The sequence below is a fragment of the Aegilops tauschii genome, chromosome 5 (genome assembly GCF_002575655.3).
Source record: "Aegilops tauschii subsp. strangulata cultivar AL8/78 chromosome 5, Aet v6.0, whole genome shotgun sequence".
Classification (NCBI taxonomy): domain Eukaryota; kingdom Viridiplantae; phylum Streptophyta; class Magnoliopsida; order Poales; family Poaceae; genus Aegilops; species Aegilops tauschii.
Window position 1 is genome coordinate 92,160,923 of NC_053039.3, and position 24,567 is coordinate 92,185,489.

The 24,567-nt window shown below is 44.8% G+C and overlaps 1 long non-coding RNA gene across 5 annotated transcripts; it reads left to right on the plus strand.

Annotated features, from left to right (window-relative positions):
- The first annotated feature begins 1,136 nt into the window (after window positions 1-1,136).
- LOC109734780 (uncharacterized) lies at window positions 1,137-22,191 on the plus strand. 5 transcript variants are annotated; one of them, XR_012184212.1, is made up of 5 exons: window positions 1,137-1,677; window positions 5,247-5,329; window positions 5,436-5,538; window positions 20,368-20,601; window positions 21,371-21,715. It is a non-coding gene; the product is annotated as an uncharacterized lncRNA (long non-coding RNA). The 5 variants fall into 5 exon arrangements; XR_012184215.1 differs by having other exon boundaries at window positions 5,247-5,318; XR_012184214.1 differs by lacking the exon at window positions 5,247-5,329 and having other exon boundaries at window positions 1,139-1,677.
- Window positions 22,192-24,567: the final 2,376 nt, after the last annotated feature.

Here is a 24,567-nt window from a genome sequence, read left to right on the forward strand (position 1 = left end):
TTACCCAAGATCGAATAAACCCGCTGAATTCCCTCCTCATAATCCAAACCATAGTTCACAAAGGCCGGGAAGTCGTACGAGAGTACGAGACCACCCCTTGTCAGCCCGAACAAGACCGCAAATGAGAGGAGAAGAGATAAACACAAACACCGACAAAGTGATGAGAGAAGAGACAAACCCTAGCGAGAGGGAAAAGGCGATACCAATGACTGCTTATTTTGTCATGGTTCGACTGAGCTTGCATGATAATCGAGGAGCTCCTAATTGACAGCTTGACTGGGCCGACCCATTGGCGTGCATGCCCGTTCACCCTGCTGGTACTATAGCGCAACCCCTGGTCAGCCCGAACAAGACCCCAGATGGGAGGAGAAAACATAAACTAAAACGTCGGCGAAGCAACGAGAGAAGAGACAAAACCTGGAGAGAGGGAAAAGGTGACACCAACGACTATTTTTTTCGGTGTTGTTCGACTGAGCTTGCATTACAACCGGGGAGCTCCTATTTGACCCCTTGATTGGGCCGACCCATTGGCATGCACGCCCGTTCGCCCTGCTGGTACTGTAACGCAACAGAAATTCACAAAAAGCAGTGCACGCACAAGGAATCAAACTATAGACCTCTCACTGGTTAAGTACTGTTGCTAGCCAAAGTTTGAAATTTCAAAATTTTGCTCATGCTGTTCAAAAAATGTCCTGTTTTTCAAACATTATTAGTCTTTTTAAAAATTGTTTATAGTTCCAGGAAATGTTCAAAAAAAATTGAACCACGCGGACAAATTTGAAAATGCATGAACAATTTTTTAAAAATGTGATCATTTTTAATTGTGTTTTTAATTTTAATTGTTTGAAATTGTGAAACAATCTTTACAATTCTAAACTAAATTTAAAAATATTGAAAATATTTATTAAAAAGTTAAGATATTTTTGAATTAATTCTTTTTAAAAAGTGATCAAATTTAGGAAACACGAACGAGCGTCATATAGGAAATTCCTTACAATTGGTCGTCCGCTGCGGTTGTCGCTTGGCTGGGCCTGCGATCCATTTGGGCCTTCTCCCGTGTCTAGCTGCTGTACATCGGCCCGGTTTTCCGCGCAGGATTCTCAAAAGAAAAAGCCCCCAACGCAGGCGGCAGCTTTGATCCCCTCCTTCCTCCCCAGTCCCCACCGCCGCCACGAACTCCTACTCCGACACGAACTCTGCTCAAGCCCGCTCCCATGGTTCGCGTCATCGGCATGGACTCTTTGCCCGTTCCGCAAGCCGAAAAAGGACTCGAGTCCCTCGATCGAAATCCCAGATCAGACCGGGTCGCGGCGGCGCCACGACAGGTTGCCGGCCTGCAGTCCTCCTCATGGGACAAGCTGCGTTCGCGGTGCGCTCTCGCTGCCCGCCGGCTTCGACGGTGTGGGCCGGGGCGCCGCTCTTCCGCAGATCCGCAATCGAGTCGTGCTTCCAATCTGCCGCCTCCCCTCGACGTCCACGGCTCTGTACTCTGCCGTGTTCTCTCCTAGCGCAGGCTGGGGGGCGCTACGCCGCTATCTGCCGGCTCCTCATACAAGAGCGATGGACGGCAAACTGAGCCCTGTGGGAAACAATTGCATCAACTCAGCGACGTCCAGCGTTTCTCCTCTCTACGTTTCTTTGCACGCCTCATCTCCAAGCACGAAGCCACGGCGAGATGTAAGTTTCATCATCATTGCTCTGTTTTCTTGGTCATGACTTGATTCCCTCTTTTGATCTAAATATTCTGATTACTGCATGCCATTGCTCTAATTTTCTTGATTGCTGCATGCCGCTGGAGTTGCTGCGTATGAGTAGTGAACCATAATACATGTATGTTATGCCTTCCACATGTTTGACGTAATGCCCGACCGAATTGCGCACACAAAATTCGATGGGAACAGAAAGCAGCATGGCTCCAGCTGTCAATCTTCGAGTTTCTATAAATTTTAAGCCCAATGTTCCTCTATTTCTTACCTCCTCACGCACCGAGCAGATCAAGAAGCAGCACCGAAGTCCCCCTGATGTTCCATCTCTCCCATTTGTGTGTCTCCCATCTTTCCATGTTTGTCTCTCCATCTCTCTGACAAAATTAACAAGAACTAGTCCTTTCTATCTTTCTCACTCTACATAAGGTCTAGTACACTATTGAAGGATACATGTCTTGACGGAGAGATAAAACTCACATTATGCGTTGTAATTCAAATTATTAGTTATTTTTATTAGGTGTGTCATCAGCCTAAGGCAACAAGCCAAGAATTGTGAGGGGAGAGAATTTGACATCATAAATGACGATCTCTAGTAAGACCTTTTTCCTTGTATGTTTTTTGTCAATTATATTTCAACCTGCACCTTTCAAATATTATTTCTCTGTCCTTACTCCTTATACTAAGTCTACAAAAACAAAATACAGAAATAGAAAATCTGAGTATGCTAATATTCAACATGTGAGACAATAGGTGAAAAAGACCAACAAAGCAACATTCTGGAAAGAAGATATCAACATTGGATTTGAATCTTTCACATTTTATCACAAAGAAAGACATCTAAAAACTCACTTCCAATGGATGTGCACAAACGAAAGGAGCCAAGCAGGACGGAGTGCAAGTCTTGTATTCTTCATCTGCATATATTGATAATGTAGGGTCTATGTACAGTTTATTACACTCTGACTATCTTGTATGGACAAAAAATAATCATGATTCAGATCTTTTTATTTAATAATTAGTGTGTGAATTTTCTTGGGGTTGGCAGTTAGTATAGGTATATGTCCGGTAAGGATTAGGGTGCAAGTGATGCAAATTCACATCAAGTTTAATATACAATGCAAGCAAACAATTGTATAGACTCACAAAATAATGGAACTTTTTGTTCTTCAGGCAAGCTGGAATGTTCTTGCATCACCAGTGAATATGCTGCTACCCATAATATTGATTTTAATTTTAAAATTAATAAGTAGACATCAAAATAAACTCATAAAATAATAGCACGGCCAATGCCACAATTGAGTATGCTAGATGGTCTCTCCTAAAATAATTTTGTGATATTTAAATGAGCTAAATCATGAGTTTCACATATCTCTCTTGGTCAGAAATAGTTCTGTAATTTACGGTCATGATGATAAACCCAGAACATGATAAATAAAAAATAACATTTATCGTACAAATGTGAACCGTCATTTATATTGTAGTAGTCAAACTTACATCTTTTTTACTGCATGTTTCGTAGTAGGACATCTATTTACGAAACGGAAGGTAGCATACTTGTGGCTGCACAAACAATTATATTGTTTACATCGAGCTATTTTTTTTACTGCATGTTTCGTAGCAAGACATCTGTTTATGAAACGGAAGGTAGCATACTTGTGGCTGCACAAACAATTATATTGTTTACATCGAGCTAAAAGAATGACGGAAAAAAAATATTTACTTGCTAGACTAAAAGATCAATGGAACAAATATTTCTCGAGTTTTATAACTCTTATCAATTTTACCTCGACAAAGAGGTAGATCATTAATTTTGCAACCAACATTTCATTTGCATGGTACTCGGCAATCTGCACTGATGTGAATCCTACATCTGATCAATTGAGTTATTCCACGACAATCTGTTTGTGACCATAAAGTCCCGCGTTGCTATCTGAACTGTGTGGCTTCTCTCTACCACAAGTGAAATCCACCTCGAATTGCCTATTTTTGGATCCCATTGATGCGCATTGGTTGTAGTAGACACAATCCAGTCTTCTACTAACTAAATATCGAAACAATATTAGTAACTCTATTAATGCACGTAAATACAGAAAAGCAAAATATCTATCAGGACTACAATGACGACATGCCTGCAAACTTAATTCTTGAATTTGCATTACTAAGTATAATATATAACTGAAGTTTAACCAAGAACATTACATCATTGCATTTCTTTACAAAATTAGCCCACTGTTGTGATACAATGCTTATTGTAGTAATTTTTACATCCAACTATGTTATAGAATTGAAGGTGCCTACACTAAATTTCTCCAAGATTTCTAGAGAAAGCAAAAATAAGAAAATATTTGCCCTAAGATTTCTCCAAGAGGTGCATACCAGGAGCAAAATTAATATATTGATGTAGATGACTTTAATCTTCATGTACGGTGGATCAACTCCCATACAGGAGGGTCCAGGTACATGCTCATAAACTTGGCTGATGTTGCCGTGGCTAATCTAGCCTTATTTCTTGCTGCCGGTTTCTATGAACAAGAAGCCAACAAAACTAAAGTTTACTTTAATATAAAGTTTTAGCTGCAGCCAGAAAGAATTGCCAAGCTCTTGTATGTTTAGTCGGTGGACTTTAAAGAAAAATCATGGATAAATGAAGAAGCTAGATCTGGCCATATAGTGCAAGAAACAAGTAGCGAGCGAGACAAAAGCTTAGTGATGAGAAAATAATACATTGGTATTGAAGACAAATACCAGGGAAGCCTTAACAAATCGACTCTCACCCTTTCGGCATCCGCCAAAGCAGGGACCATGAGAACTCCAAGAACCTCTCTTGAACCCATGGCTCATGTACAACTGGAGTAGCTGCTGCACCTTGAGTCCTGCCATGGTGCCTCTGTTCGATGCGCTGGGAGGCAGATAGAGATGAAGGTCGTACGTGACATAGAAGATGGCGAGCTACATCTTGCATCTACAAACGAGGGCGACCTAAGCTCGTGTTCGACACTGCAGTTCTTGGTTGGTGTGTCAGATAGCAACCCGGGCAGCGGTGTGAGGCGGCAACGGCTGGACGCGATAGTAACCCTAGCTGTGGCTGCGCTAGCTTTTAACGAGAAAGGAAGAAGAAATCAGATCGGGGCTAGCAAGCCGATGAGGCAGGGAAGAGAGCTGGCGGGTCCACTCGTCGGCGAGTATTTGTTTGAGAGAGGAGGCGAGGAAGCGACACAAGAACATGCGAATCGACGTACCACAACCTACCATCACAACCGCACTCCCCTTTAATAGTAAAGATAGTAGGAATAACAATAGTTTCTTCCTTCAGAGGTTCATGAGGTTCATGAGCTTGAGCTCATCAACAAGCGAAGGATTTCTATTGCTAGTTCTTTAAAGACCGTTGGCTAATATCCTTTATTTTCATACCGTGGGATGGTACTTCCAATCGGTACAATGATTGTTGGATTTGATGGAATTGCGAGTTGCCCTTTGACATATTTTAGTGTCATTAAGCAGTACTTAGGTCTATGCCTAACAATTGCGCTCCTTTTCTAGGGTCTGGTCTTGGTACTATGTTGATAGCGAGGGTGCAAGGCTCAAGGGAAGCATCCGGTTCTGTAGTTCTTTGTATGCTAATGGTATCTTGGATGAGGGGTGTTTTTTTTTATACATCTATATGTTGCTTTGCTCACAGTTCATATTATCTTGAAGTTGCATCCCTTATGTTTGTGCTTTACATTTCAGTTACAAATTCAACATGTCAGTTGAGGAAGCTGCTGAGTTAGCATGGCGGGCTTTTATCACACAATATTCTGTGACAGAGCTAGTGGTGGTTGTGTTCCTGGTGGTACGCATTCTACTTCTTAGTTTCTATCCTGATATTTGTTTTGTTCACTCAATAAGCACGATACAACATGCATGCAGATTTGTTAAACACCTTGCCATTTATATCTTTCTTTTGAAATCACATACATAACTGTTTATTTGAGTTACTTATTGGCGAAGTTCAGAGATTTTTTCCCCATCGTGTAATGCACACCCCTAGGTTGGGAATAGAGATTACCGTCGAGGCGATGGTGATAAATTAACCCACACCAAACATACATTGTTGTAGAGTATAAAAGGTGCTATAGAGTATAGACATGGGTCTAGACATCTAGATAGACCTACCTAAGATTTCTAAAACAATATAATTATAATGGTACATGTAAATTACATGCTAGATTTATTCTTTTTGTATACGGCTTTCATGTTAGATTCTAAAAAATATGGTGCGATGTATAAAGAATTATGGTCAACGCTATGTTTTTCTTCGTGTTCTCCTTTTCTTTTTCCTTCTTAATTTTTTTGAACCTTTTTCAAATTTGTGAACAATTTTCAATTCACATTTTTGAATTTGCTAAAATATTGAATTACCAAATATTTTCCAAATTCGTGAATATTTTTTTGAAAATTTTGAACCTTTTCAAATGGTTGAATAGTTTTTGAATATGTGAACATTTTTCGAATATGTGAACGATTTTGGAATCTGTGAAGAGTTTCTAGAATCAGTGAACAATTTTGAATTCGTCTTGAACATTTTTTGAATTCCTTAACATTTTTTGAATTCCTTAACATTTTTGGAATTCATACTTGTCTTAAATATGAGAACATTTTTCGAACACGATAATGTTTTTGGAATTTGTGAACATTGTTTTAGAATCCACAGACATTTTTTGAATTTGACGCGAACATTTAACAATTTTTCGTATTCATGTACGTTATTTGAATTCATGTTTATATCCCAGTTGGTCGTGTTTGCATCAAACGTGTGTCCCACTTTGGAGAAAAATACACCATCCATTTTGGTAGCGGTCCTATAACTCATCTCAACAATTCTGTTTAGGCTTCATTCTGCTAAAACGCTAGGCATCATCTCCTTTCCCGTATTTCTCTTAGTCTCACTCCCAAACACTTCACGATCCAACAGAGGGAATGCCAAAATCCATGGTGGCATTGTCCCCTTCGGCCGTTCGTGCCACTTGAGAGGATGAATGCTCTAGCAACATCATGCGAGAGGCATCAACGCTAGTGATTTTGCCACCATCCTGGCCACGACGACAATGCCGCAGAGCATATAATGGAGGGTAGAGTAGGAAAGTAGAGCGATGACGCCGTGGGAAGAGGTGCACTCGAACGGTGGATCGAAAGTGTAGGATAATGCCCACTCGCCAAAAACTAGCCGCAATCACCACTGAGACGAAGCGCTCAAACCAGGCACGAAGGGTTTGCTTAGGGCCATATAGACAGCGACGAAGACGACAAACCATGCCATTAGGAAGAGAACCTAGGTGATGGCTACTTGTAGGCATTCTTGACATCGAGAGACAGATTAGCGGCGAATAGAAGCCACATTGACAAGTGGGCGAAGAGTGGTCACGTGGGCCATATATATAGGAGTAAATGTCTCTTCGTAGTCATGACCATCTTCTCACCACTAAACGAGCTTTGTAACGCTCAAAAGTATCATCAGTCTTAACCTTGTAGACCCACTTACAAGTGATGAGACGAGCACAAGGAGGAAGGGAAATGAGATTCCACGTGCCGTTGCGGGCATGAGCATCAATCTTCGATGCCATCACATGCAACCATTTGGGATGAACAACCTCACGGCAAGAAGTCGTCTCGGGAAGAGCTGCGTAGTAACCATAACAGTCAATAGAAAGAAGCGGGCGAGCTCGAAAGCCATAAGTAGACTAAGCTGGAGGTGGTGCGTTGCCCAACGAAAGAAGATATAATAGTCGAGGGAGATGGCTTATCAGAAGAATCCACAACACGCGGAGCATGAGTGATGTAAAGTCGAGGAACATGAGCAAAAGAAGGAACATATAAAAAGTCAAAGTGGGTCATAACATTCCCACCAAGTGATGGGACGAACACGAGGAGGAAGAGAAACAATATCCCACATGCTGATGCGCTCAAGAGCAATAATCTCCTCTGCCATCGCAAGGTTCCATTTGGTATGAATCAAGAACACCAGCGCCAACGCTTGGAAGACCAAGGCGGTCAACAGGCGGAAGCGGACGAGGAAGCAAGCCATAAGTAGGCCGAGAGGGGAAGTGGCACATCAGTAGACACTTTCGCAACACGCAGACAATGTATATAAAAGTGAGGAAAAGATGGAAGAATACGAGCAGAAATCATCGGGATAAACTCAGGTGATGGAGGCAAGGAAGACACAACCGATGAAGGTGTAGAATCCTGTGATAAGCGAGGTGAGGAAATCATAGCAGAAGATGGCATTTGTTCTGCAATTATCGCAGAAGCAGGAGCAGTACAACCGATGGATAAGGGAGTGATAGGAGTGTTGGGTTTAAACAAAAATAGAGTTCCTCCATTGAAAAGGTCGAGGAAGAAGGACACGTGTAGAAGGGATGAGATTCATCAAGTCATATCCCGAGAAATAGGCATCCGATGCCCAACATGATCCCAATAATGATATCCCTTATGCTCATCTTTGTATCCTAAGAAGACACACTCAACGGACCGAGCAGTCAGTTTGGTGCGTTCACGTGGGCAAGAAGGACATAGCAAACACAACCAAACAATTGAAGTGCCGAATAATCAGGAAATAATCAAATAGACGCTCGAAAGGAGTGCCACCCTGCAGAGCAATGGATTGCTGAACGTTGATGTGATAGATGGAAGTGGAGACAGACTCGGCCCAAAAGTGCGGTGAAAGAGAGGCGGTGACCATCAATGGAGGAGCCGTCTCAAGAAGGTGACGATGCTTCTGCTCAGCCACGCCATTTTGAGCATGAGCACCAGGATAAGAGAACCAAAGTCTGCTCAGCAAGGATTCCACGCAACGGCTTGGAGATATACTCTCCACCAGAGTCACCATAGAACACATGAATAGGCGTAGAGAATTGAGTGTGAACCATGGCAGCAAAAGGCTTATAGATATGACCTCACTACGAGAAGAAATAAAGTATATATCCAGGTGTGTTGAGAGAAGTCACTAGCGGAGGCAAAAGGAGATGATCCCTCGAGATCAGAGTGAACAAGGTCTAAAGGATGCTGTGACACTGTCTCGCTATGAGTATAAGGTAACTGGACCACGTATTAGAGACATCATTCGAGGCGGATCCAAGAAGATCACGTCGAACTAAGGATGAGAAATCACAAGTGACCCAAGGCGATGATGCCACTCTTGAAAATATCTGGTAGACAAGGCAACAGAGGCAGAGACTGGCGGCACTAGCAACAGAGGGACTTGATCCAGCATCCCACTTGCATGTGCACTCATCGTACCTCGCCGATCTGACTGGGTGTTCCTTTCCTGATAGCGGGTTGTGTGCCACGTGCTTGATTAAGCACCCCAGGTTCTCCTACTGTGCGCCCTTGGCCTCGACTTTAGGTAGCGCCTGTCTTCGGCTCGTCCCGTGCATAATCCAGGTACGCGTCGATTGTCCGAGCTCCTGCTCACCATTGGTGGCGCTCGAGCGCGCGGTTATGGTGTCACACAAAGGGAACACGGGATGTGGGATTGAGACAGTGCTTGTAGCAACCCGCAGCAAGGCAAAGGATGCCCATCCAGACTCGTAGGGAGCGGAGGTGGTCACAAAGGTGGACGTTGACTCCATAGGAGTCTCAACAGTGCGCTCATCAGAAAGAGTAGCACGAGTAAGAAGATCCCGGACATACTTCTCTTAGAAAATAAAGAAGTCATTAGAGGTAGAATAAACCTCAATCTCAAGGAAGTACCAAAGAGGACCAAGATCGGACATAAGAAATTCACTATGACGAGCCTTCACCAAGGTAATGTACTTAGAGTCGCCTGTGATGATCAACATGTAGAAGAAGTGTTCGACCACGAGCTGAATGGTGGATCGGATGTGTAGTACAATGAGCACTCGCCAAAAACTAGCCGCAGTCACCAGTAAGACGAAGCGCTCAAACCAGGCCTGAGGGGTTTGCTTAGGGCCATATAGACAGCGACTAAGACGACAAACCATGCCATTAGGAAGAGAATGGTGGCTACTTATAGGCATTCTTGACATCAAGCTGAGAGACAGACTAGCGGCGAATAGAGGCCACATTGAGAAGTGTGCGAAGAGTGGTCATGTGGGCCATATATATAGGAGTAAATGTCTCTTCGTAGTGATGACCATGTTCTCACCACTAAACGAGCTTTATAACACTCAAGAGTATCATCAGTCTTAACCTTGTAGACCCACTTACAAGTGATGAGACGAGCACGAGGAGGAAGGGAAAGGAGATTCCACGTGCCGTTGCGGGCAAGAGCATAAATCTTCGATGCCATGACATGCAGCCATTTGGGATGAACAACCTCACGGCAAGAAGTCATCTCGGGAAGGGCTGCGTATTAACCGTAACAGTCAATAGAAAGAAGCGGGCGAGCTCGACAGCCAGAAGTAGACTAAGCTGGAGGCGGTGCGTTGCCCAACGAAAGAAGATATAATAGTCGAGGGAGATGGCTTATCAGAAGAATCCACAACACGCGGAGCATAAGTGATCTAAAGTCGAGGAACATGAGCAAAACAAGGAGCATATAAAAAGTCAAAGTGGGTCATAACATTCCCACCAAGTGATGGGACGAACACGAGGAGGAAGAGAAACAATATCCCACATGCTGATGCGCTCAAGAGCAACAATCTCCTCTGCCATCGCAAGGTGCCATTTGGTATGAATAACATCACGATAAGAAGTCGGCTCAAGAAGACCAGCGCCAACGCTTGGAAGACCAACACGGTCAACATGCGGAAGCGGACGAGGAAGCAAGCCATAAGTAGGCCGAGAGGGGAAGTGGCACATCAAGAGACACATTCGCAACACACGAGCGATGTATATAAAAGTGAGGAAAAGATGGAAGAATACGAGCAGAAACCATCGAGATAAACTTAGGTGATGGAGAGAAGGAAGCCACAACCGATGAAGGTGTTGAATCCTGTGATAAGCGAGGTGACGAAATCATAGGAGATGATGGCATTGGATCTGCAATTATCGAAAAAGCAGGAGCAGTACAACAAATGGATAAGGGAGTGATAGGAGTGTTGGGTTTAAAAAAAATAGATTTCCTCCATTGAAAAGGTCGAGGAAGATGGACGCGGGTAGAAGGGATGAGACTCATCGAAATTCATATCCCGAGAAATAGGCATCCGACGCCCAACATGATCCCAATAATGATATCCCTTATGCTCATCGTTGTATCCTAAGAAGACACACTCAACGGACTGAGCAGTCAGTTTGGTGCGTTCACGTGGGCAAGAAGGACATAGCAAACACAACCAAACAATTGAAGTGCCGAATAATCAGGAAATAATCAAATAGACACTCGAAAGGAGCGCCACCCTGCAGAGCAATGGATTGCGGAAGGTTAATGAGATAGATGGAAGTGCAAACAGACTCGGCCCAAAAGTGCGGTGAAAGAGAGGCGGTGACCATCAATGGAGGAGCCGTCTCAAGAAGGTGACGATGCTTGTGCTCAGCCACGCCATTTTGAGCATGAGCACCAGGATAAGAGAACCAAAGTCTGCTCAACAAGGATTCCACGCAACAGCTTGGAGATATACTCTCCCCCAGAGTCACCATAGAACACATGAATAGGCGTAGAGAATTGAGTGTGAACCATGGCAACAAAAGGCTTATAGATAAGACCTCACTACGAGAAGAAATAAAGTATATATCCAGGTGTGTTGAGAGAAGTCACCAGCGGAGGCAAAATGAGATGATCCCTCGAGATCAGAGTGAACAAGGTCTAAAGGATGCTGAGACACTGTCTCGCTATGAGTATAAGGAAACTGGACCACGTATTAGAGGCATCATTGGAGACGGATCCAAGAAGATCACGTCGAACTAAGGATGAGAGATCACAAGTGACCCAAGGCGATGATGCCACTCTTGAAAATATCTGGTAGACAAGTAACAGAGTCAGAGACTGGCGGCACTGACAGTAGAGGGACTTGATCCAGCATCCCACTTGCCTGTGCACTCATCGTACCCCGCCGATCTGATTGGGTGTTCCTTTCCTGATTGCGGGTTGTGTGCCACGTGCTTGATTAAGCACCCCAGGTTCTCCTACTGTGCGCCCTTGGCCTCGACTTTAGGTAGCGCCTGTCTTCGGCTCGTCCCGTGCATAATCCAGGTACGCGTCGATTGTTCGAGCTCCTGCTCACCCTTGGTGGAGCTCGAGCGTGCGGTTATGGTGTCACACAAAGGGAACACGGGATGTGGGATTGAGACAGTGCTTGTAGCAACCCGCAGCAAGGCAAAGGATGCCCATCCAGACTCGTAGGGAGCGGAGGTGGTCACAAAGGTGGATGTTGACTCCATAGGAGTCTCAACAGTGCGCTCATCAGAAAGAGTAGCACGAGTAAGAAGATCCTGGACATACTTCTCTTAGAAAATAAAGAAGTCATTAGAGGTAGAATAAACCTCAATCTCAAGGAAGTACCAAAGAGGACCAAGATCGGACATAAGAAATTCACTATGACGATCCTTCACCAAGGTAATGTTCTTACAGTCGTTGCTAGTGATGATCAACATGTAGAAGAAGTGTTTGACCACGAGCTGAATGGTGGATCGAAAGTGTAGTATAATGAGCACTCGCCAAAAACTAGCCGCAATCACCACTGAGACAAAGCGCTCAAACCAGGCCTGAGGGGTTTGCTTAGGGCCATATAGACAGTGATGAAGACGACAAACCATGCCATTAGGAAGAGAACCTAGGTGGTGGCTACTTGTAGGCATTCTTGACATCAAGCTGAGAGACAGACTAGCGGCGAATAGAAGCCATATTGAGAAGTGTGCGAAGAGTGGTCACGTGGGCCATATATATAGGAGTAAATGTCTCTTCGTAGTCATGACCATGTTCTCACCACTAAACGAGCTTTGTAACGCTCAAGAGTATCATCAGTGTTAACCTTGTAGACCCACTTACAAGTGATGAGACGAGCACGAGGAGGAAGGGAAATGAGATTCCACGTGCCGTTGCGGGCAAGGGCATCAATCTTCAATGCCATGACAAGCACCCATTTGGGATGAACAACCTCACGGCAAGAAGACGTCTCGGGAAGAGCTGCACAGTAACCATAGCGGTCGATAGGCAGAAGCGGGCGAGCTCAAAAGCCATAAGTACACTATAAGCTGGAGGCGGTGCGTTGCCAAACGAAAGAAGATATAATAGTCGAGGGAGATGGCTTATCAGAAGAATCCACAACACGCGGACCACGAGTGTAGTAAAGTCCAGGAACATGATCAAAAGGAACGTATAAAAACTCAAAGTGAGTCATAACATTCCCACCAAGTGATGGGACGAACACGAGGAGGAAGAGAAACAATATCCCACATGCTGATGCGCTCAAGAGCAACAATCTCCTCTGCCATCGCAAGGTGTCATTTGGTATGAATAACATCACGATAAGAAGTCGTATCAAGAACACCAACGCCAATGCTTGGAAGACCAAGGCGGTCAACAGGTGGAAGCGTACGAGGAAGCAAGCCATAAATAGGCCGAGAGGGGAAGTGGCACATCAAGAGGCACATTCGCAACACGCAGACGATGTATATAAAAGTGAGGAAAAGATGGAAGAATATGAGCAGAACTCATCGGGATAAACTCAGGTGATGGAGAGAAGGAAGCCACAACCGATGAAGGTGTTGAATCCTGTGATAAGCGAGGTGACGAAATAATAGGAGATGACGGCATTGGATCTGCAATTATCGGAGAAGCAGGAGCAGTACAACAAATGGATAAAGGAGTGATAGGAGTGTTGGGTTAAAAAAAATAGATTTCCTCCATTGAGAAGGTCGAGGAAGATGGATGCGGTAGAAGGGATGTGACTCATCGAAAGTCATATCCCGAGAAATAGGCATCCGACGCCCAACATGATCCCAATAATGATATCCCTTATGCTCATCGTTGTATTCTAAGAAGACACTCAACGGAATGAGCAGTCAGTTTGGTGCGTTCATGTGGGCAAGAAGGACATAGCAAACACAACCAAACAATTGAAGTGCTGAATAATCAGGAAATAATCAAATAGACGCTCGAAAGGAGCGCCACCCTGCAGAGCAATGGATTGCTGAAGGTTGATGAGATAGATGAAAGTGCAGATAGACTCGGCCCAAAAGTGCGGTGAAAGAGAGGCGGTGACCATCAATGGAGGAGCCGTCTCAAGAAGGTGACGATGCTTCTGCTCAGCCACGCCATTTTGAGCATGAGCACCAGGATAAGAGAACCAAAGTCTGCTCAGCAAGGATTCCACGCAACGGCTTGGAGATATACTCTCCACCAGAGTCACCATAGAACACATGAATAGGCGTAGAGAATTGAGTGTGAACCATGGCAGCAAAAGGCTTATAGATATGACCTCACTACGAGAAGAAATAAAGTATATATCCAGGTGTGTTGAGAGAAGTCACTAGCGGAGGCAAAAGGAGATGATCCCTCGAGATCAGAGTGAACAAGGTCTAAAGGATGCTGAGACACTGTCTCGCTATGAGTATAAGGTAACTGGACCACGTATTAGAGACATCATTGGAGACGGATCCAAGAAGATCACGTCGAACTAAGGATGAGAGATCACAAGTGACCCAAGGCGATGATGCCACTCTTGAAAATATCTGGTAGACAAGGCAACAGAGGAAGAGACTGGCGGCACTGACAGTAGAGGGACTTGATCCAGCATCCCACTTGCCTGTGCACTCTTCGTACCCCGACGATCCGACTGGGTGTTCCTTTCCTGATTGCGGGTTGTGTGCCACGTGCTTGATTAAACACCCCAGGTTCTCCTCCTGTGCGCCCTTGGCCTCGACTTTAGGTAGCGCCTGTCTTCGGCTCGTCCCGTGCATAATCCAGGTACGCGTTGATTGTCCGAGCTCCTGCTCACCATTGGTGGCGCTCGAGCACGCGGTTATGGTGTCACACAAAGGGAACACGGGATGTGGGATTGAGACAGTGCTTGTAGCAACCCGCAGCAAGGCAAAGGATGCCCATCCAGACTCGTAGGGAGCGGAGGTGGTCACAAAGGTGGACGTTGACTCCATAGGAGTCTCAACAGTGCGCTCATCAGAAAGAGTAGCACGAGTAAGAAGATCCTGGACATACTTCTCTTAGAAAATAAAGAAGTCATTAGAGGTAGAATAAACCTCAATCTCAAGGAAGTACCAAAGAGGACCAAGATCGGACATAAGAAATTCACTATGACGAGCCTTCACCAAGGTAATGTACTTAGAGTCGTTGCTAGTGATGATCAACATGTAGAAGTAGTGTTCGACCACGAGCTGAATGGTGGATCGGATGTGTAGTACTATGAGCACTCGCCAAAAACTAGCCGCAATCACCACTGAGACGAAGCGCTCAAACCAGGCCTGAGGAGTTTGCTTAGGGCCATATAGACAGCGACGAAGACGACAAACCATGCCATTAGGAAGAGAACCTAGCCACCATTCAGTCACATTGAGCTGAGAGACATACTAGCGGCGAATAGAAGTCACATTGAGAAGTGTGCGAAGAGTGGTCACGTGGGCCATATATATAGGAGTAAATGTCTCTTCGTAGTCATGACCATGTTCTCACCACTAAACGAGCTTTGTAACGCTCAAGAGTATCATCAGTCTTAACCTTGTAGACCCACTTACAAGTGATGAGACGAGCACGAGGAGGAAGGGAAATGAGATTCCACGTGCCGTTGCGGGCAAGGGCATCAATCTTCAATGCCATGACATGCACCCATTTGGGATGAACAACCTCACGGCAAGAAGACGTCTCGGGAAGAGCTGCACAGTAACCATAACGGTCAATAGGCAGAAGTGGGCGAGCTCAAAAGCCATAAGTACACTATAAGCTGGAGGCGGTGCGTTGCCAAACGAAAGAAGATATAATAGTCGAGGGAGATGGCTTATCAGAAGAATCCACAACACGCGGACCACGAGTGTAGTAAAGTCGAGGAACATGAGCAAAAGAAGGAACGTATAAGAAGTCAAAGTGAGTCATAACATTCCCACCAAGTGATGGGACAAACACGAGGAAGAGAAACAATATCCCACATGCTGATGCGCTCAAGAGCAACAATCTCCTCTGCCATCGCAAGGTGCCATTTGGTATGAATAACATCACGATAAGATGTCGGCTCAAGAACACCAGCGCCAACGCTTGGAAGACCAAGGCGGTCAACAGGCGGAAGCGGACGAGGAAGCAAGCCATAAGTAGGCCGAGAGGGCTAGTGGCACATCAAGAGACACATTCGCAACACGCGGGCGATATATATAAATGTGAGGAAAAGATGGAAGAATACGAGCAGAAATAATCGGGATAAACTCAGGTGATGGGAGAGAAGAAGCCACAACCGACGAAGGTGTTGAATCCTGTGATAAGCGAGGTGACGAAATCATAGGAGATGATGGCATTGGATCTGCAATTATCGGAGAAGCAGGAGCAGTACAACGAATGGATAAGGGAGTGATAGGAGTGTTGGGTATAAAAAATAGATTTCCTCCATTGAAAAGGTCGAGGAAGATGGACGCGGGTAGAAGGGATGAGACTCATCAAAAGTCATATCCCGAGAAATAGGCATCCGACGCCCAACATGATCCCAATAATGATATCCCTTATGCTCATCGTTGTATCCTAAGAAGACACACTCAACGGACGGAGCAGTCAGTTTGGTGCGTTCACATGGGCAAGGACATAGCAAACATAACCAAACAATTGAAGTGCTGAATAATCAGGAAATAATCAAATAGACGCTCGAAAGGAGCGCCACCCTGTAGAGCAATGGATTGCTGAAGGTTGATGAGATAGATGGAAGTGGAGACAGACTCGGCCCAAAAGTGCGGTGAAAGAGAGGCGGTGACCATCAATGGAGGAGCCGTCTCAATAAGGTGACGATGCTTGTGCTCAGCCACACCATTTTGAGCATGAGCACCAGGATAAGAGAAGCAAAGTCTGCTCAGCAAGGATTCCACGCAACAGTTTGGAGATGTACTCTCCACCAGAGTCACCATAGAACACATGAATAGGCGTAGAGAATTGAGTGTGAACCATGGCCGCAAAAGGCTTATAGATAAGACCTCACTACGAGAAGAAATAAAGTATATATCCAGGTGTGTTGAGGGAAGTCACTAGCGGAGGCAAAAGGACATGATCCCTCGAGATCAGAGTGAACAAGGTCTAAAGGATGCTGAGACACTGTCTCGCTATGAGTTTAAGGTAACTGGACCACGTATTAGAGACATCATTCGAGGCGGATCCAAGAAGATCACGTCGAACTAAGGATGAGAGATCACAAGTGACCCAAGGCGATGATGCCACTCTTGAAAATATCTGGTAGACAAGGCAACAGAGGGAGAGACTGGCGGCACTAACAATAGAGGGACTTGATCCGGCATCCCACTTGCCTGTGCACTCTTCGTACCCCGCCGATCCGACTGGGTGTTCCTTTCCTGATTGCGGGTTGTGTGCCACAGCTTGATTAAGCACCCCAGGTTCTCCTACTGTGCGCCCTTGGCCTCGACTTTAGGTAGCGCCTGTCTTCGGCTCGTCCCGTGCATAATCCAGGTACGCGTCGATTATCCGAGCTCCTGCTCACCATTGGTGGCGCTCGAGCGCGCGGTTATGGTGTCACACATAAAGGGAACACGGGATGTGGGATTGAGACAATGCTTGTAGCAACCCGCATCAAGGCAAAGGATGCCCATCCAGACTGGTAGGGAGCGGAGGTGGTCACAAAGGTGGACGTTGACTCCATCGGAGTCTCAACAGTGCACTCATCAGAAAGAGTAGCACGAGTAAGAAGATCCTGGACATACTTCTCTTAGAAAATAAAGAAGTCATTAGAGGTAGAATAAACCTCAATCTCAAGGAAGTACCAAAGAGGACCAAGATCGGACATAAGAAATTCACTATGACGATCCTTCACCAAGGTAATGTTCTTACAGTCGTTGCTAGTGATGATCAACATGTAGAAGAAGTGTTTGACCACGAGCTGAATGGTGGATCGAAAGTGTAGTATAATGAGCACTCGCCAAAAACTAGCCGCAATCACCACTGAGACAAAGCGCTCAAACCAGGCCTGAGGTGTTTGCTTAGGGCCATATAGACAGTGATGAAGACGACAAACCATGCCATTAGGAAGAGAACCTAGGTGGTGGCTACTTGTAGGCATTCTTGACATCAAGCTGAGAGACAGACTAGCGGCGAATAGAAGCCATATTGAGAAGTGTGCGAAGAGTGGTCACGTGGGCCATATATATAGGAGTAAATGTCTCTTCGTAGTCATGACCATGTTCTCACCACTAAACGAGCTTTGTAACGCTCAAGAGTATCATCAGTCTCAACCTTGTAGACCCACTTACAAGTGATGAGACGAGCACGAGGAGGAAGGGAAATGAGATTCCACGTGCCGTTGCGGGCAAGAGCATCAATCTTCGATGCCATGACATGCAGCCATTTGGGATGAACAACCTCACGACAATAAGCGGGCGAGCTCGAAAGCGGTCATTAGACAGAAGCGGGCGAGCTCGAAAGCCATAAGTAGAGTAAGCCGGAGGCGGTGCGTTGCCAAACGAAAGTCGAGGGAGATGGCTTATGAGAAGAATCCACAACACGCGGACCACGAGTGTTGTAAAGTCGAGGAACATGCGCAAAAGAAGGAATGTATAAAAGGTCAAAGTGAGTCATAACATTCCCACCAAGTGATGGGACGAATACGAGGAGGAAGAGAAACAATATCCCACATGCTGATGCGCTCAAGAGCAACAATCTCCTCTGCCATCGCAAGGTGCCATTTGGTATGAATAACATCACGATAAGAAGTCGGCTCAAGAACACCAGCACCAACGGTTGGAAGTCCAAGGCGGTCAACAGGCGGAAGCGGACGAGGAAGCAAGCCATAAGTAGGCTGAGAGGGGATGTGGCACATCAGTAGACACATTCGCAACGCGCGGACGATGTATATAAAAGTGAGGAAAAGATGGAAGAATACAAGTCGAAATTATAGGGATAAACTCAGGTGATTTAGAGAAGGAAGCCACAACCGATGAAGGTGTAGAATCCTGTGATAAGCGAGGTGAGGAAATCATAGGAGATGATGGCATTGGATCTGCAATTATCGGACAAGCAGGAGCAGTACAACAAATGGATAAGGGAGTGATAGGAGTGTTGGATTTGAAAAAAAATATAGATTTCCTCCATTGAAAAGGTCAAGGAAGATGGACGCGGGTAGAAGGGATGAGACTCATCAAAAGTCATATCCCGAGAAATAGGCATCCGACGCCCAACATGATCCCAATAATGATATCCCTTATGCTCATCGTTGTATCCTAAGAAGACACACTCAACGGACTGAGCAGTCAGTTTGGTACGTTCATGTGGGCAAGAAGGACATAGCAAACGCAACCAAACAATTGAAGTGCCGAATAATCAGGAAATAATCAAATAGACGCTCGAAAGGAGCGCCACCCTGCAGAGCAATGGATTGCTGAAGGTTGATGAGATGGATGGAAGTGGAGACAGACTCGGCCCAAAAGTGCGTTGGAAGAGAGGCGGTGACCATCAATGGAGGAGCCATCTCAAGAAGGTGACGGTGATTGCGCTCAGCCACGCCATTTTGAGGTTGAGCACCAGGATAAGAGAACTAAAGTCTGCTCAGCAAGGATTCCACGCAACAGCTTGGAGATATACTCTCCACCAGAGTCACCATAGAACACATGAATAGGCGTAGAGAATTGAGTGTGAATCAGGGCAGGAAAAGGGTTATAGATAAGACCTCACTACGAGAAGAAATAAAGTATATATCCAGGTGTTTTGAGAGAAGTCACTAGCGGAGGCAAAAGGAGATGATCCCTCGAGATCAGAGTGAACAAGGTCTAAAGGATTCTGAGATACTGTCTCGCTATGAGTATAAGGTAACTGGACCACGTATTAGAGACATCATCGGAGACGGATCCAAGAAGATCACGTCGAACTAAGGATGAGAGATCACAAGTGACCCAAGGCGATGATGCCACTCTTGAAAATATCTGGTAGACAAGGCAACAGAGGCAGAGACTGGCCGTACTGGCAGTAGAGGGACTTGATCCGGCATCCCACTTGCCTGTGCACTCTTCGTACCCCGCTGATCTGGCTGGGTGTTCCTTTCCTGATTGCGGGTTGGTTGCCACGTGCTTGATTAAGCACCCCAGGTTCTCCTACTGTGCGCCCTTGGCATCAACATGTGAAATCGACTGCAGAGGGTTCGGGCCTGGGGCATCGCATCTTCCTGCCGGTGGAAGGCATGCGTCCCCTCGAGGCTGGTACAGATTCTGGCAAGGACAGAGTTTCTCAGCCCTTTCTCATTGCGTGTGTATTCTTTAAAGTCACGTATATTTTTCAGTAATGCTCCCAAATCTCTGCTCACTCCAGAAGTCCAGATACAGTGCATCACGTAATTTTCTTGTTTAGTTGCCATTAGCTAACTTCACAGAATCCAAGTTGGATTTGTTTGAACGACAATGTCTCGAGCTTTTGGGAAGCAACACTAATTACAAGCTTAGCTAGCGCCTTACCAACACTTTGCTATTGTGAGGATTTGCATCCTACCTCTACCCCTATGTCACAAGTAAAATTATTGTGATTATCCATATGATGACATGAGTAATTTAACTTTTGTTCTGTGTTTCATGTTGTCTGGAGCAATGCTTGGCTCCTAGCAGTTTCCAGATGGATTTATTTCCATTGCAATGAGAACGACTGTCAACATTTGCTGAATTTTTGGTCGACTCAACCCACAAACCAAGAGGACTTAACCCTCTTCTCCTTGATAGTCCAGCAATCAGCAAGTTGAAAAGATTTAAATCAAGGTTCCATGATATTCTAATGAATCTCCCTGTAAGGGAGGCTTTTCAGATATTCCATTTCAAACTAAAGGTGCATTCCTTTTACTTCTGGTAATATAAACTATGTATTTTTAATTGTCTAACCTTGTGTGCATAGGGTTTCTTTCACACGAGAGGTTCTGCAGTAAAAATATTGTTTTAATTGGTTGTTGTTTGCCTGTCAGTCACACAAGCCTTTATTGATCTAAACACTCTTATATTTCTTTACAGAGGGAGTACTAAGTACTAACTGTTATCCCTTTGTAATAGAAGAGCATAATTTCCACTCCCTAGTTGTTGATCATATTTCTCTGTGCCACATTCTAGTTCCAAAAATGCATGTTGATGGTCCACCTTGTTGATTGCCTGCTGATATTGTGAGATATTTGATTATGCTTGATAAGATTAGTAGCGAAGAGTGCCTCATTAAAAATCTTAGTTGAAGAGTGAAATTTGCGTTAGTAGTATGTACTGAATTTTACGGCAGTCATAAGATGAATTTGTTCCTGTGAAACTGAGGACTGAAAGAGCTGATTCTGGTGCTCAACAGTATGATATTTTAGCCCCTGCATAAATTGTGGGAAATCCCACGTGCATGGAAAATGAAGGACTCAAAGGTTAACATAATCCATTTTATAAATCATCAAACATGCATCTTCATTATGTATGAGATTATTCTGGGATACCGCCTCCATTAATTAATTATGTATTAGAGACGGAATTTATCTCTTGCGATAAACTGAGGAGGGGAGCAGTTATGTTTGTCCTTGCAATTGTGACATGTGTATTTCTACATCTGACATACAGCTTAACTATTTCAGGGCTTGACAGACCAGTTTTTATCCGGAAGAAAGGCCTTTAGTGTGCGTTTGGATCTGAAGAAACAAAGCAAGATATGGTTGTCATTCCTCCTAACTTGGCTAGTTACTAGTATCTCCTTGATCCTTTGATAAGGTAGTCTTGGCGAGTGTTTGGGCAATAGAGAACATAACTTGGCAATTTTTGTACATGTTTCAGGATTAGAAGCTTAAATTCTGAATTTTATAGTTCAGGAGTAGCTACCTCCTGATGTACCGGTGTAATTTAATAGTTTCATCGAATGTGAATCAGAAGTATATGTTGTTAACATAGTTGGGTATACATATCATGTCATCTTTCTTTTCTAAGGTGTTTGATGAGTTCAATGCAATGGAACCGATGAGCTGAACATATTCAAGGTTTCTAGCGGGAATCACTTCTTCATGGCCATTCTGGTGATAATGGTTGTACTCCAGGTAAAAAAAAAACAAATAGTATAATTTTTATATTCCACATAGGCAGTAGTTTCGGTTATTGTTATATGTTGTTTCCTTTGTATACATGCAAGCTCTTATCATCAGAGTTTCCTTGGCAAGTTAACTTCAACAATCATGTTAAGCTGGCAGCTATGGTTGGTACTGATGGGAGTTGCTCGTTTAGTTGCTGATGGTCCAAGAATTGTAAAGATAAGGCGGGGGAACCTTGTTTGTGTGGTGGATGCAATTATGTTATGAGGTCAATTTGTAACTTATTATACTACTTTTATGGACCAAGCCATGAATCAGTATCAAAATTCAGGATTGGTGAGAAGAAACGTGAACTTATAATGTTTTTAGTACCCTAATCTCGACTTGTCGTTGATGGACCACAATGTTCAAACTCAGCCGATACTGTTGAACAGCTAAAATTATTGGATCTCAAGACACCTGTGGAAGCTGAATAAAACTGTTGCTTATTGATAATTTGGTGCGGCATACAAGAGTATAGAAGAGGGTACAAACCGACTTGGGGTAGGGGTACAAAACTGACTTGGGCTAGAAGTCGTATACCATAATGACTACTCTAACATCCCCTCGCAGTATCAACGGCAGGCTCGACGACATTGAGACTGAAACAGATATCTTGAAACGGCTTAGTAGGCAGTGCCTTGGTGAAAATGTCAGCAAACTGAGCCGTAGAGGGAACATGAAGCACCCGAACCTGACCAAGAGCAACCTTTTCACGAACAAAATGAATATCAATCTCAATATGCTTTGTGCGTCGGTGTTGAACTGGATTGCTGGTCATGTAGACTGCTGATATGTTGTCACAGTAGACAATAGTGGCCTGCTCAATAGGCCTGTGTAGCTCGGAGAGTAACTGCCGAATCCAGATTGTATCTGCAACGGCATGTGCCACAACGCGATACTCAGCCTCGGCCGACGAACGTGAGACTGTAGCCTGTCTTTTCGAAGACCAAGAAATCAAATTGTTACCAAGAAAAACACAAAACCGGAAGTGGACCTTCGAGTGTCAGGACAACCAGCCCAGTCTGCATCAGAGTATGCGGTAAGCGAGTTTGGAGAAGAATTATTGAGGTGGAGACCATGATTGAGAGTTCCTTTTAAATACCAAAGAATGCGTTTAACATGATTATAGTGAGGAACCCGGGGATCATGCATATAGAGACATGCTTGTTTAACAGCAAAAGAGATTTCAGGACGAGTAATGGTGAGATATTGGAGAGCACCTGTTAGGCTACGATAGAGAGTAGGATCGGAAAAGGGTTCACCGGTAGCCGAAAGTTAAAACTAGTATCGACAGGAGTGCGAGATGATTGACAGTCAAGCATACCAGCACGATTAAGAAGATCAAGAATATACTGGCGTTGGGAAAGAAAAAGGCTGGAGGAATCTCGAACAACAGCAATGCCTAAGAAATGATGGAGTCCTAGGTCAGTCATAGAAAATTCAGATCTAAGAAGAGAGACAATATGATCTAAGAACTTTTGAGAGGAGGCGGTAAGAATGATATCATCTACATAGAGAAGTAAATAGGCAGTGTCAGAAGTTTGATGATACACAAAAAGAGAGGTGTCGGAGAGAGATGGAGTGAAGCCTATTGTTTGAATGAAGGAGGAGAAGCGTTGAAACCAAGCTCGTGGGGCCTGTTTAAGACCGTAGAGAGATTTCTGAAGAGACATGCATGAGTTGGAAAGGATGGATTTTCAAAACCCAGAGGTTGCTGGCAGTAGACAGTTTCTTGAAGGGAACCATGGAGGAAAGCATTTTTAACATCAAGTTGGTGAATGGGCCATGAAGAGGAGACAGCAACACTAAGAACGGTGCGAATGGTGCTAGGTTTAACAACAGGAGAGAAGGTTTCTTCGTAATCAATTCCTTGTTGCTGAGAAAAGCCGCGACAAACCCACCTGGCTTTATATCGTGAGAGGCTCCCATCGGAGTGGAACTTTTGGCGAAAAATCCATTTGCCAGAAACAATATTTGTATTGGGAGGACGAGGAACAAGTTGCCAGGTGTTGTTTTGAAGTAAAGCATTATATTCTTCTTGCATGGCAGCGGCCCAATTGGGATCAAGTAGAGCAGTTTTGTAATTCTTTGGAAGAGAAGTGAGAGATACGGAGGTATGAAGGTTTAGGCGGTCTTGGGGTTGATGAAATCCTGATTTGGCCCTAGTACGCATGCGATGATCATTAATCGGGGCTGCTGTAGGAATAGCACGAGGGGGTAAGGTGGGTACTGGTGAGTCCGGCGCAGCGGAAGAGTCGGACGAAGGAGTAGGGCTGGGTGGTGGAGTGGGAGCAGGGCTGGGTGGTGGAGTGGGAGTAGGGGCCGGGGGTGTTGGGGAGGGAGCAGGGGTCGGGGGTGTTGGGGTCGTCTCGGGTGGGGTGAGTGTATGGTTGGGATTGGCTATGGTGGGTGTTAATGGTGGTGGTGATAAGTTGTGTTCGGCAGGTAGGGGAGTATATAGTTGGAAAGGACGGGGAGAGGGGGTGTTTGCGGAGCTAGGGGTGTTGGATGGTGTAGTAGTGCGTTGTGAGAAAGGAAAAATGTGCTCAGCAAACGTGACATGACGAGAGACATGAACGTGTCCGGTGTGAAGGTCGAGACAACGATAGCCTTTGTGCTCGTCAGAGAAGCCGAGAAAAGCACATGGGATAGAGCGTGGTGACAATTTATTTGCAGAAGTGGCGTAGGCATTGGGAAAACAGAGACAGCCG